Genomic DNA, 10719 nt, shown 5'->3' with positions numbered 1-10719 from the left:
CCATACTAGTACTCGCAGAACTAGTCTAAGTAAAATTGTGATTAAGAAGCAAATGGCGAAGTGATTGATCTGGAAAAAGAAAGAAATACACACACATAAGCAAACTTAGGATGTTCGCCCTCATTTTATGGGATGCGTTTAGCTCCATGTTAATAGTCCCTGTGTATAATCTCTAAAAGCTGTACCTTGCCAAATGTTAACTGTTGGTGTATGCTGAAATCTCATTATGAAAGGATGTGATCAGAAAAAAACGACTATTGCAACCAGCTGTAACCTATAGCATTCAAGTAACTATTGGTACAGGAGACAAACACTGACTACTTAATTCCAACATTTTGTAACACTTCATAGAAAAAAAGGATACTAGTCTTTTCCTTTGTATGCACTTGTTATTTTCCTTTATATTAGATGATGAGAGTCTCTATTATCTGAGAATTCTCCAGTTTGGCTACCTAATTTTTTTTTTTTTTTAAATACTGGAGAAAGGATCCATTTAAATATCTCTAACCTACCAACATGGTATCACAGTAATTATGATATTTGCCCTATGATATTAATGAGATTTTTTTCAGAGATAAAGAGTAGATAGATCATCTGGATATATATTTTTTTAAAAAAGTAACCTATCACAAAACTCTGATTTCTTAGATGAAACCTCATGCAACGTGCAACCTATCAAGATTATAGAAACAGAATGATCCTCTATTATTTCTCCTTTAAATCCTGGTTAATTTTTGAAACTTTCTGCTCTACTTTAGAAATGGGATTAGCATTGCCTTCTTGGGCTCTGATCAGGTTGATTTTTCAGCTACACCAAGGGGCTTTTATTTTGCCTCTTTGTGAAATTGGCTGGTTTCCTAAAGTTATTCTTCTATTATAATTTAACACAGTAAGAAGAGAGCAGGAAAAAAGGAGAGATCTAATATGGTATTATTTTATGACTACATAAAACTCCATTGTCAGAACGGAAAATACAGGAAAGGCTCTACACACAGATGGCTAAAAAGTTAAAGCCGAGTAAATGATCAGAGGGAGAGAGAGAGAGAGAGAGAAACAGAATTGTATTACAGTCTATGTTCCTCAGTATTATTTTGTATGCATGTCTTTGAATTTGAAATTCAAATAAGGCTATATATATATGTATATATATATATGTATATATACATATATATATATATAATTGAAAACAATTTTTTGATAAACAAGCAGACCAGATATCCAAACAAGAAGACACTGCTCTGCCCTCTTTCCATTTAATCACAGAAGCCCTTGTCTTACCTTATATTACAGGAGGGGAATTGTAGGGATTAATATGAACAAACTTAACCCTTTTTAACTTACCGTCACGCAATGTTTTCGGCTTACATGCCACGAGAAATCTGGGCAGGGCGAGGTGGGCGGGGACTGGAGGGGAGCAGAGGGAGGAGGATGAGGGGAGAGGAATAATAGAAACCTTTTAAATATATTGATGCTAAATGAAAAGTAATTCAGAAATGTAATTTAGTGATGACCTCTCCTTTGGGTGGTTATGAAAAACAGCCTTGTTTTCTTTTATAAAGAAATGCTGGCATGCTTGACTTTAGTGAATCAAGAGAATTGTTTGCCAAATAACAGTGATGGTGTGTGTCCTTGTCAGAACACCTGCTGTATTCTCCCAGCAAACACTGGGGCCATAGCGTCTCTCCTCTAATGACACCTCATCAATCCGCTCCTATCAATGTCCCAGCCATGGAGGTGACTTCGAGTGTTCAGAAGCCTTAGAAAATGTCAACGTTTGGGGAGAAAAGGTCAGTCACAGCTCCCCCCCCACCTCCCCTGCCAAGCCACCGTGGGCCTGGCGTTCATTATCCTAATTAAATCCAGCAGCTGAACATCTTCTTATCTGTAGGGGAGGAGAGCAGGGGCATGATGCAATAGGACTGATTTGCATATCCAAAGTTAATTAGTGCGGAGGAGCAGGTGTACAGTAATAATAATTATCACACATGACAATCACCTGTGACCACTTCCCCGCGCCCCTTCCGGGATTCAGCACAGTGATTGCTGGCTGGTTTTTTTCTTGCTTGATACCCATCCTGAGCTGTTTATGTCCTTGTGCCTCTCTTCACAAACCTGCTGTGAGTAGCTCGTCTGTTCCTTAGCAGGCGCTGTATTTTTCTCTAAAGGTATATTTTCCCCTGTTTCGTTTGGAGGGAGAGACGATTGTAAGGCAGCTATTTTCAATTTTGTTTGCTGAAGTTGTCACATCCTGGTGGAGCCTGGGTATTTATTTTTAGATTACATGTAAGTGGATAAGGGAAAAAAAAAAGTGCTCAGGATCGTAATTTGAAAATCCCACTTTGCATCATTTGAACATTTTATCTTGAGCATATGCTGGCGAATCAGTCTGATCCAAAATAAACTTATTAGACAACAGACACATGAAACCAAGTGACAGTTTGATGTTTGCCACGAGACTGCCCGTGCCAGTGTGAAGAGGGGCCGCGGGGCTCCATCCACAGCCCTCAGCCCTCCCAGACCATCAGGCTGTTGCCGCTCACTGGACACTGACCTGAAGAAATGGAGGAAGATTTCGGTGGGTTGTTTAGGGTCTGGCAGCATCTAGGGTAAACAAACAAACAAACATTAGCAAGATACACCAGTAGGAAGACTTCAAATTGTAGCCTTGGAGCAAATTCAGTGCAGCTCACAGGATGGCTCTCATGATGCCTTCATCACAGAAAGCTTAGATAGATTACACTCTTTGGATTTCGCTTGCACATAAATGTGTAGGTTATGCGTGTTTAAAGTGTTTTCTCTGTCAAACGAGGGTAATTTTTTCAAATTAAGCCAAAAAGCATGCCCTAGAAATGGGATGTGCTTTTACAGAAATGAATTATTGCTGTGTGCTATACAGGAATTTAACACTCACAATGGTAGGCTAATAAGTAGGTAAGAACAGAATATTAAATACAAAGAAATTTTTCTGGGTGAAGGGGAGGCATTAATGTTAAATTAGCTATGAAATTGTGACTGGTTTTAATTTTTTTTCTTTCATTTTGACTTTTGTCTGTTTCACTTTTATTCGTCAGGGTACACTTTTGCCAATCAAGTCAAGTATAACAGGTGGGTCTCCCTTTCACACAGCTTTAATGATAAGTGACAGAGATGGCAAAAGGCACTCAACCGCCTGCAGAATGCATTAAAAATTCAAAACTTTACTTATCAGTCTTTTATTAAAACTTTCTGTAATTGTGCAAAATTATTTCCCCACTGGGTTAGCTTTCAATATGGAGTACAATTATATTTCTGACACGAAAATAATTACAGTTAGAAAAAAAAAACTACAAGAAAAAAGAAGTATTTTTTAAAGTGAAATCCATCCATTTTACATCCATGAAGAGGCATTACTGTGAAAAATTAAGCGGTTACTAAAGTAAAGCTCCAGTTTTGAACATTTAACTTTCAGTACTAGACAAATCTAGTTTGTAGAAATGTAAAGGAATTATAGCTTAGGGTTCAAAACTTTCTAGTCCTTCTCTGTTTACCAAGAAAATACTTTGGCGTATTGTATCTTTCATCTGTCAGTGTTAGTGTAACTAAAATGGTGGATCTAAATTCTTTCCAACAGGATAAATATTAACAATAAGTTGCTGTGTTTTATGGAATTAGCCATGGTTTTTTTCTGTATGACTGATGTCTTCTTAGCTTATGATATTTTAAATTAAGATTTATTTGAGAGAGAGAGAAAGCAAGCAAGCAAGCACAAAGGAGGGAGGGCCAGAGAGAGAAACAGAATCCTTCATGAGCAGGAAACCCAATGTGGGGCTTGATCCCAGGACCCCGAGATACGACCTGAACCAAAGGCAGACGCTTAACTGACTGAGCCATCCAGGTGCCCCTTAGCTTATGATTTTTAATGCCGGTGTTCATAGCTCTGGACAAGGGGTTCTGCTTCCATAGAGCAACTTAAAATAATTCCCAACCTCTACTTTAGTGATCTTCATCTCTTAATCTAAAATCTTATGAGTCAGGTTTCTAAAAAAAACAATTGCCATGCGTACATTCCCCTCAGATGCAGAGATCAACATATTTTTGAATGAGCATCTTTTATGTATAAGTCACTGTAGTTGGAACTCTGGGAAATATGGAGGCCTGAGTTCCTTTTCAGCTGGGGCTTTTGGAATCAGCTCAGATTTCCATGAAAGCTGACGCTTACTACCACCCTTTCTTCCTTTCCACCCTAATGAGACATTCTTTTTGAAGACAAGAAATACTCATTGTGTATTTCTTAAGTATTCACATGATGTCAGGCAATGACACATAAATCTAAAGTTTCACACACAGCTTTGCTCCTGTCCTCCACTAGCACACAGCCTAGAAGTAGACATGTGGAATCGAAACTACAATTCTAGGTGGAAAATGCTAGGTATCTCCTCAGTGGGGAGTGCAAGATGATCCTTGGATATGAGAAAGTATTGGAACTTCTATGTGTATGTCTGCGTGGGTGTGTGTATATATATATATTTTTTTAAACTCATTTTTAATTTATTTTTTATCCTAATATACAGCATAATTACATACATTGGGAAACTAAACCAACTTATTTATTTATTTTCCCATTAATGAGTCTGTATCATTATGTGTGTTCCTTTATTTATTTATTTATTTATTTTTAATTGACGTTCCCTTCCTATTCCTGCTTCCATCAGTGGCAGCAGCCAGGGGAAAAGCAGAGGGGAAATAGCCCAAGGAAGGAGTCAGCTCTACGACATTCCATTTATATACAGAACAAAACACATAAGCACAGAGCAGCTACTGTGGGAAGAATTTGGTAGCATGGGAAAGGGGAGGAATAGGTGGGGTGTTTGGGTGTCATTAAAAAACACAACACCCCCCGCAAAACTGAGGTGCCTGGGAGCAACAGGCCTACTTCAACCCAAGAGGAATCAGATCAAAAGCAGTTTGGGAAGGCCAGAACTGCCAGGGAGAGAGGCAAGAAAAAGGTCCAGGGGGTGGGGGGCTGTTTGGCAACTGGTGTGAAGGGATTGTCCTCCCCCTGCTGGGATCCCCCCAGCCCCTCTAGTCTGGCAGGAAGGGGAAAGTCTGCAATCCCCAAGGTTAGGTCTGGGGCTGCCAGATGCTCCGGGCATGGACTGGTGGGGGTCTCACAGAGACTTGCCCTCCAGGGAGACGATGGCATTGTCTGCTCCCTCTCCTTCAGCTGTTCTGCTTGGGGTACAGTGGTCCTTGACCTTCTTGTAGTAGTTTGGTTATAATTCATGCTTGATCCTTGTCAGCTTCTTCCTGATGGTGTTCTTGGAGCTGACATAGATTTCTGTGCTCTTAAGGGGTTCAGACGCAGAAGATAAACACTGGGTCCTCCTGCTTGTCTCGTTGGTCTTACAGATTGCATCAGAGGGCGCAGAGTGGCACTCCTTATCTGGACTGTCCGGACAGGTGGCATAGATGTTGTCTTCTACAGTTTGGCCCAGATCACCTACCAGGATCTCCTTGCCCTGCTCCAGGATAATGTTCTTGTCCTCGCTCAGGCAGAACAACACCAGCTCCTTGCACTTCTTCACCTCCACCGGTGTTGATGACTTTCACTCCTTCATGTCATCCAGCACTTTGATGAAGCCTCCAGAGACCACCACAGCAGAGGCCATGTTTCCGGATATGAACGGAGAGAGCAAGGAGAGTCGGAAAAGACAAGAGACACTGCAGCGGCTGCTGGGATCTGACTGACGAAAGGAGAATTTTAAATTCAAAATTTAAATTTTCTCTTAACCTGGACTGTGTTTATACTGCTATCTCCCATGTGGCTGTTTTTGTAATTCATTTGGGCACTTGTATCCTGTGGTCGTGGTCAGACTGTGTATAGGAGGTCTGGAAACTTTAATTATAGTCTTGGTTATACTACTGTGTCCTCAAGTGAGTAATGTCATCTTTATCAGAGATGTTTTATGTTATCTCCTTCTCCCTAATTCCTCTTTCCCCTAAATAAGCATTTATTGAAAGATCACTGTGGACCAGAAATTTTCCTAAGCAATGTGTTAATCTATGGGATAATTGTAACAACCTTAAAAAGGAGGTAGTATGATCACCCCCTCAAAGGGAATGTATTACTTAAGAAAGCTGGGAGAAGGTAGTCAAACTGGATTCGTGGACACTGATGATAGAGCGGAGGGGAGTCTTTGGTCATTGGGGACACTCTTTGGACCATCGAGATGATTCATGAGATTTATGACTGCTGGTTGCTGGCTACTAACTTCCTGATCGTTAGCCCCAGAGGTTTCCAAAATTTCCTCTTGAAAGTTTTGATTTGACATTTGATGGAGGGATGAATGTAATATTACCGACATCTCTGTTCATAGAAGGGAGCTCTTGAGAGCAAACAATTAGACATGGAGATTTTCTATTGTGAGTTTAGATCTGGAGGCTTTACATAAAGCTCAGGTCCTGCAATTGTCTTGCCCAGTCCGATAAGTGTCAGCTCCATCTATTGCAAAGTTTAGAGAATACTATGTCGACTTTGTAAAGAAAAAGGAATAGCAAGTTTACACAGATTTTATATCACACCGAACACCTCGCAATAAGTCTCACCAAGTGATGACACTACTTTGTCACGTGTAGTCTCCTTGACCTGCCAAGGTACAGAAAGCTTTGTAGAAATAATAGCTAACAAAGACAGGCTGGGTAAGTGGGTGGCTGGAACATCTGCTCTTCAGAGCTCTTTCTAGCCTTGGTGTTGACTCATTTGAGGCAGACACTAGGTCAGGTTCTTGATTCTAGTGTGCCTGTTTGTCCCTTGGGATAAGGGGAAGAAAGGCAGTACTTGGCACCTAGACAAGGTTCATGAAGTGCTTTAAGAGCCTACATTGAAAGGCTGTGACATCAAACAGAAGTGAATAACATTCTGCTTTTACGCATGGCATGAGTGGGAAGCATAGGTGATTTGACTGAAAACATCTCTGCTTAAGAGTTTTTTTTCAGAAGTGGGGAATGATTGGCAGAGGCCCAGAAGTCAGGGATGTTGTACACTTTGGTCCTGGCCATTGTCGCTTGACATCCAAGGGACAGCCTTAGAGCTGGCCACAGACCCACATGGGCTGGAAGGTGTAAGAGCAGGAGGGCAAGCAGAGAGAGAGCAAGCTCCTTCTCCACTTTGGGAACGCTCCGACATGCTGCGTAAAGAGTAGACACCATGGGGACAGTTAATACAAATTTAGAGAATGCATCACTTTGGGGGAGATGATAAAATGTAAACACCAGGGAAAGAAAAGGTCTTTGTTTACGTTCCCTTTTCCTGATATATGGCTAAACAGGTTAAACACCTGTGAGAAGAGGATGCTTCAGGGACACCCTCGTACTCAAATTGTTCGTGGGTGTCTTGGAGATTACGCTCCACTCCTTGTGTGATGATTAGTTGTCTCTTCCTGACTGACGAGGCTGGCGGCGAGGAGCCGGGCCTTCACCTGCAGGTGTTGCCATGGCAAAGGACACTTGGAAGAGATTCAGGCAACATTGAAAGGCAAAAGTGAAAATGAGAGTAGAGAGAAAATAGAAGCTTGATTTAAGGAGACTTTTGAGTGGATCAAATCGCATCCCTCATGATAGCCATGGCCAGACTCCAGATCAACCCTACTTTTTTCCTCCTGACATCTGAGCCTCTCTGAGTCCTGGTAGTCTGGTGCATAAGCTGACTTTGTTTAAAACTTTAAAAAAAAAAAATTCTTTTTTAACATATAGCAAGGTTTATTTTTAAAGCACTGTAAAAATTTTTCTGCCCCTAGGAGACAGGATTTGGTTTCTTAACCCAAACAGAATTAAGAAATTATGAAATGAGAATTGGTTTATTGACTCAGTAAAACAATTTCTCTTTCCTTATCCAAAAATCAGCTAGCAAAGTAGCTCATTTTATCTGCTATGCTGGCTTTTTGTCTCATCACTACCTTCTTTACTGCCCATGCAGTTTCTCCACGAAGCCAAGTCGCATTTCTCCAGTGTCACTCAGACTTTGCCTCGACTCTCACTTAGTTTGCACATCATGGAACTCACTTTTCTCTTGCTTCCCACTTTTACATTTTGGCCTATCTTTCAGAACAATCCAGTTTATTTACTAAGCACTACCCCACCCCCCCGAACTTGCAGATATTTATGGTCAGATTTTCTACAAGTCATTGTTCTCAAAGTTAGAAAACTCTATCTTTCTCTCTATTTTAGAAATTTTCAGTTAAAGCCAGTGACAGATTCCCCTTTTTCATCCTGGTTGGTTAATTCACGTTATATAGTTAAGTTAATCATAATAATGATAACCATAATAATAGTAATAAATATGTGTTGACTGCATAAGGAGTGGCATCAGTATCCTAGTGGGGGGATGGGGGGAGGCCCTGGGTACAAGTGCTATATCCGAGCTCCCCAGGGTTGAGGAGTCTTGTGCTAGAGGTACATGGGAAAGCAGGGCCTCTTCCAAGGTGGATAGTAAAATTTTAATACATACTAGTTTCCTAAATTTCTTCTGAATTCTTAATAAGAGAAATGTGCCATGCCTCTAACTGCGCTTTCTCTAGCAAGGGCAGAGAGAAACACGGGGCCCGTCTAGGTCTTGGGAATGTTGGGATGGGGGAGTTTGGAAATGAGAAAGACATCTGGAGGACTCTTCTTGATGTTTCCTTCTGAATTGGCTGAGAAAGATCAAGCCACTCTTAACTACTATTTCTACTAGGAAACAGATTTGAAACAGGATGATGTTTTTTAAAGTGTAAGGGCTGGCAGATAACTCAGAGGTGTACAGTGAGATTTCATTGTTGGGAAGCACTTGGACTGGACAGAACCATCTTCTAGAAATTGGAGTTACCTGAAGCTCTCTGGGTCTTTTTCTTCCATGTCATTTCTGTGTTCCCTGGAAAACTGAAGAGAAAGTGTCTTTATAATGAATCTTCTCTTCTATGACCTGGGGTGTGATTAACCTTGCTTGGCCTTCATCTTAAAAATCACTTCCAATAAACAAAAGACCTTCGCCAAGAAAGGTCAGTGGGAGGTTGCCTTGTGACGTCGTTCTGAGCTAGAACCTGGAGATGGCTCGTAGGCCCCATGTCGAGAAAATGTCATTTTCATGGACGAAAGAGAAGTGAAGGGGGCCTGGCCCTGAGATCTGGTTCTCCTGCACCCAGAGGCTAACGTAGTTTCTCAGTTTGCTCTGTGCAAAGAAAATAGCCTCCAAGGTGAGCTCTAATACTACCATATTCTGACATTTGAAGGTCAGCATGGTAAAATTTGCCAGCTCGTTCTTCTAGATATGTTGTCTACCTAGAAAAAGGTAGGGACAAAGGTTGTCACAGGTTTTCTGAATATTCTAATCAACTTTTGATCTGGTTGTTCTGTCTAAGCTACCACTGATATCTCAACACGTTATGTGTGAAGCTGAGGCATGATAGTGACTGACTAATCCTCACCGAACATCTCCTTTATTCCACATTCACGCTGTCTTACAGTAAAGCCCTGAAGTTCTTTGATGGGACAAAAAGAATTAATGCCAAAGTTGCATGAGTTACAGCCGCTACCCCCTAATTAAAATGATTTTGTGCCAGTTGCTTTTGTTGGGCTGGATCCACACATAATATAATTTTAATCCTGTTTATATACACTCTTGGGATAGATTTGAGATTAGCATTGCCATTTAAGAGAGGTTAATCAAGCATACCGTATGCAGCTTTTGTTTCTCCATTGTATGTGAAAGGTGACCACTGCTGATGGGTTACCCAACTGCCCGCTTCCTCGATTAACAAGAAAGAGGTGGTTTTCAGTGTCTGATCATTAACCCAGCCTCAGCCCCGGCGACACTTTCTGTCTAGTCCTTGGAATGGTACAGCTGTTGTCAGTCACGGAGGAGAACTCTAGTTAGGAACCGCTTTGCTTTGGCTGTGGCTACATGCCTCCACACAAGGGGAGGAGGAAGAGAGGAAAAAAAGAGAAAAAAAAATACAGCTCCCCTAAAAAGCAAACACCATTTTTTGTATGCCTGGCTCTGTTTATGTATATAAAATGGACATTATGGTGGAGTGAAAAAGACCCTCGTAAAAATCCTTCTTGAAAACTATTGTTGCTGACAGCCATGACCTCTGTGAGTCTGCATGTTTACCCATAATTCATAATTAACAAAGACATTAGAACTGTCACAGGAGAATTCTGGGCTTTATTTCTTTCTAACTGGGCAGTACTAATGCTGGAAGTGCTCCCAAATCAGTGATTTAACATTTCAGGAAATCTTGGAGAGGCAGCAGAAGCCTCCTTATATAGCTCATACGCTGGGACTTTGGTGATACAGATACGGCCGAGATAATTATTCAGCTCTCGTTATTGCTGGAGCTCTGCACCTGATCCCCGAGCCATTAGAGCACTCTGCAGGTTATTACAACTATCAAACATCAAGGTCTCTTTTCTAGTCTCTTGACTATGTGGTTATCATTTTACTTCTTTTAAATCCCCCATCTGCATAGAAAGGCTCTGTGTTTTTTACTGAGATCTGCTCACAGCCTTCCCCCCACCCCTTTCTTTATTGCTCCCCAAATGGAGGCCTTTTCTTACCAGCACATTAGCATAAAAATATAAACCTCGTGCTTCTCCAGTTGTATTGTTTTTATACCCTCTCTCTTGTTTGATTTCCTCTTTGAGGCTGTGTGCACCTACACTTTAATTTGGGCAGCAAATGAGTCAGTAGAAGAGAATTCTCTC

At 41.1% G+C, this 10719-nt stretch overlaps 1 pseudogene; it reads right to left on the bottom strand.

Moving 5' to 3' along the window:
* Positions 1-5147: 5147 nt before the first annotated feature.
* LOC123391398 lies at positions 5148-5727 on the bottom strand (annotated as a pseudogene).
* Between the last annotated feature and the right edge of the window lie 4992 nt (positions 5728-10719).

Source organism: Mustela putorius, unplaced genomic scaffold, assembly GCF_011764305.1.
Source record: "Mustela putorius furo isolate JIRA1106 unplaced genomic scaffold, ASM1176430v1.1 tig00000224_pilon_pilon_pilon, whole genome shotgun sequence".
Lineage (NCBI taxonomy): Eukaryota > Metazoa > Chordata > Mammalia > Carnivora > Mustelidae > Mustela > Mustela putorius.
This window is presented reverse-complemented; position numbering and strand designations above follow the sequence as displayed.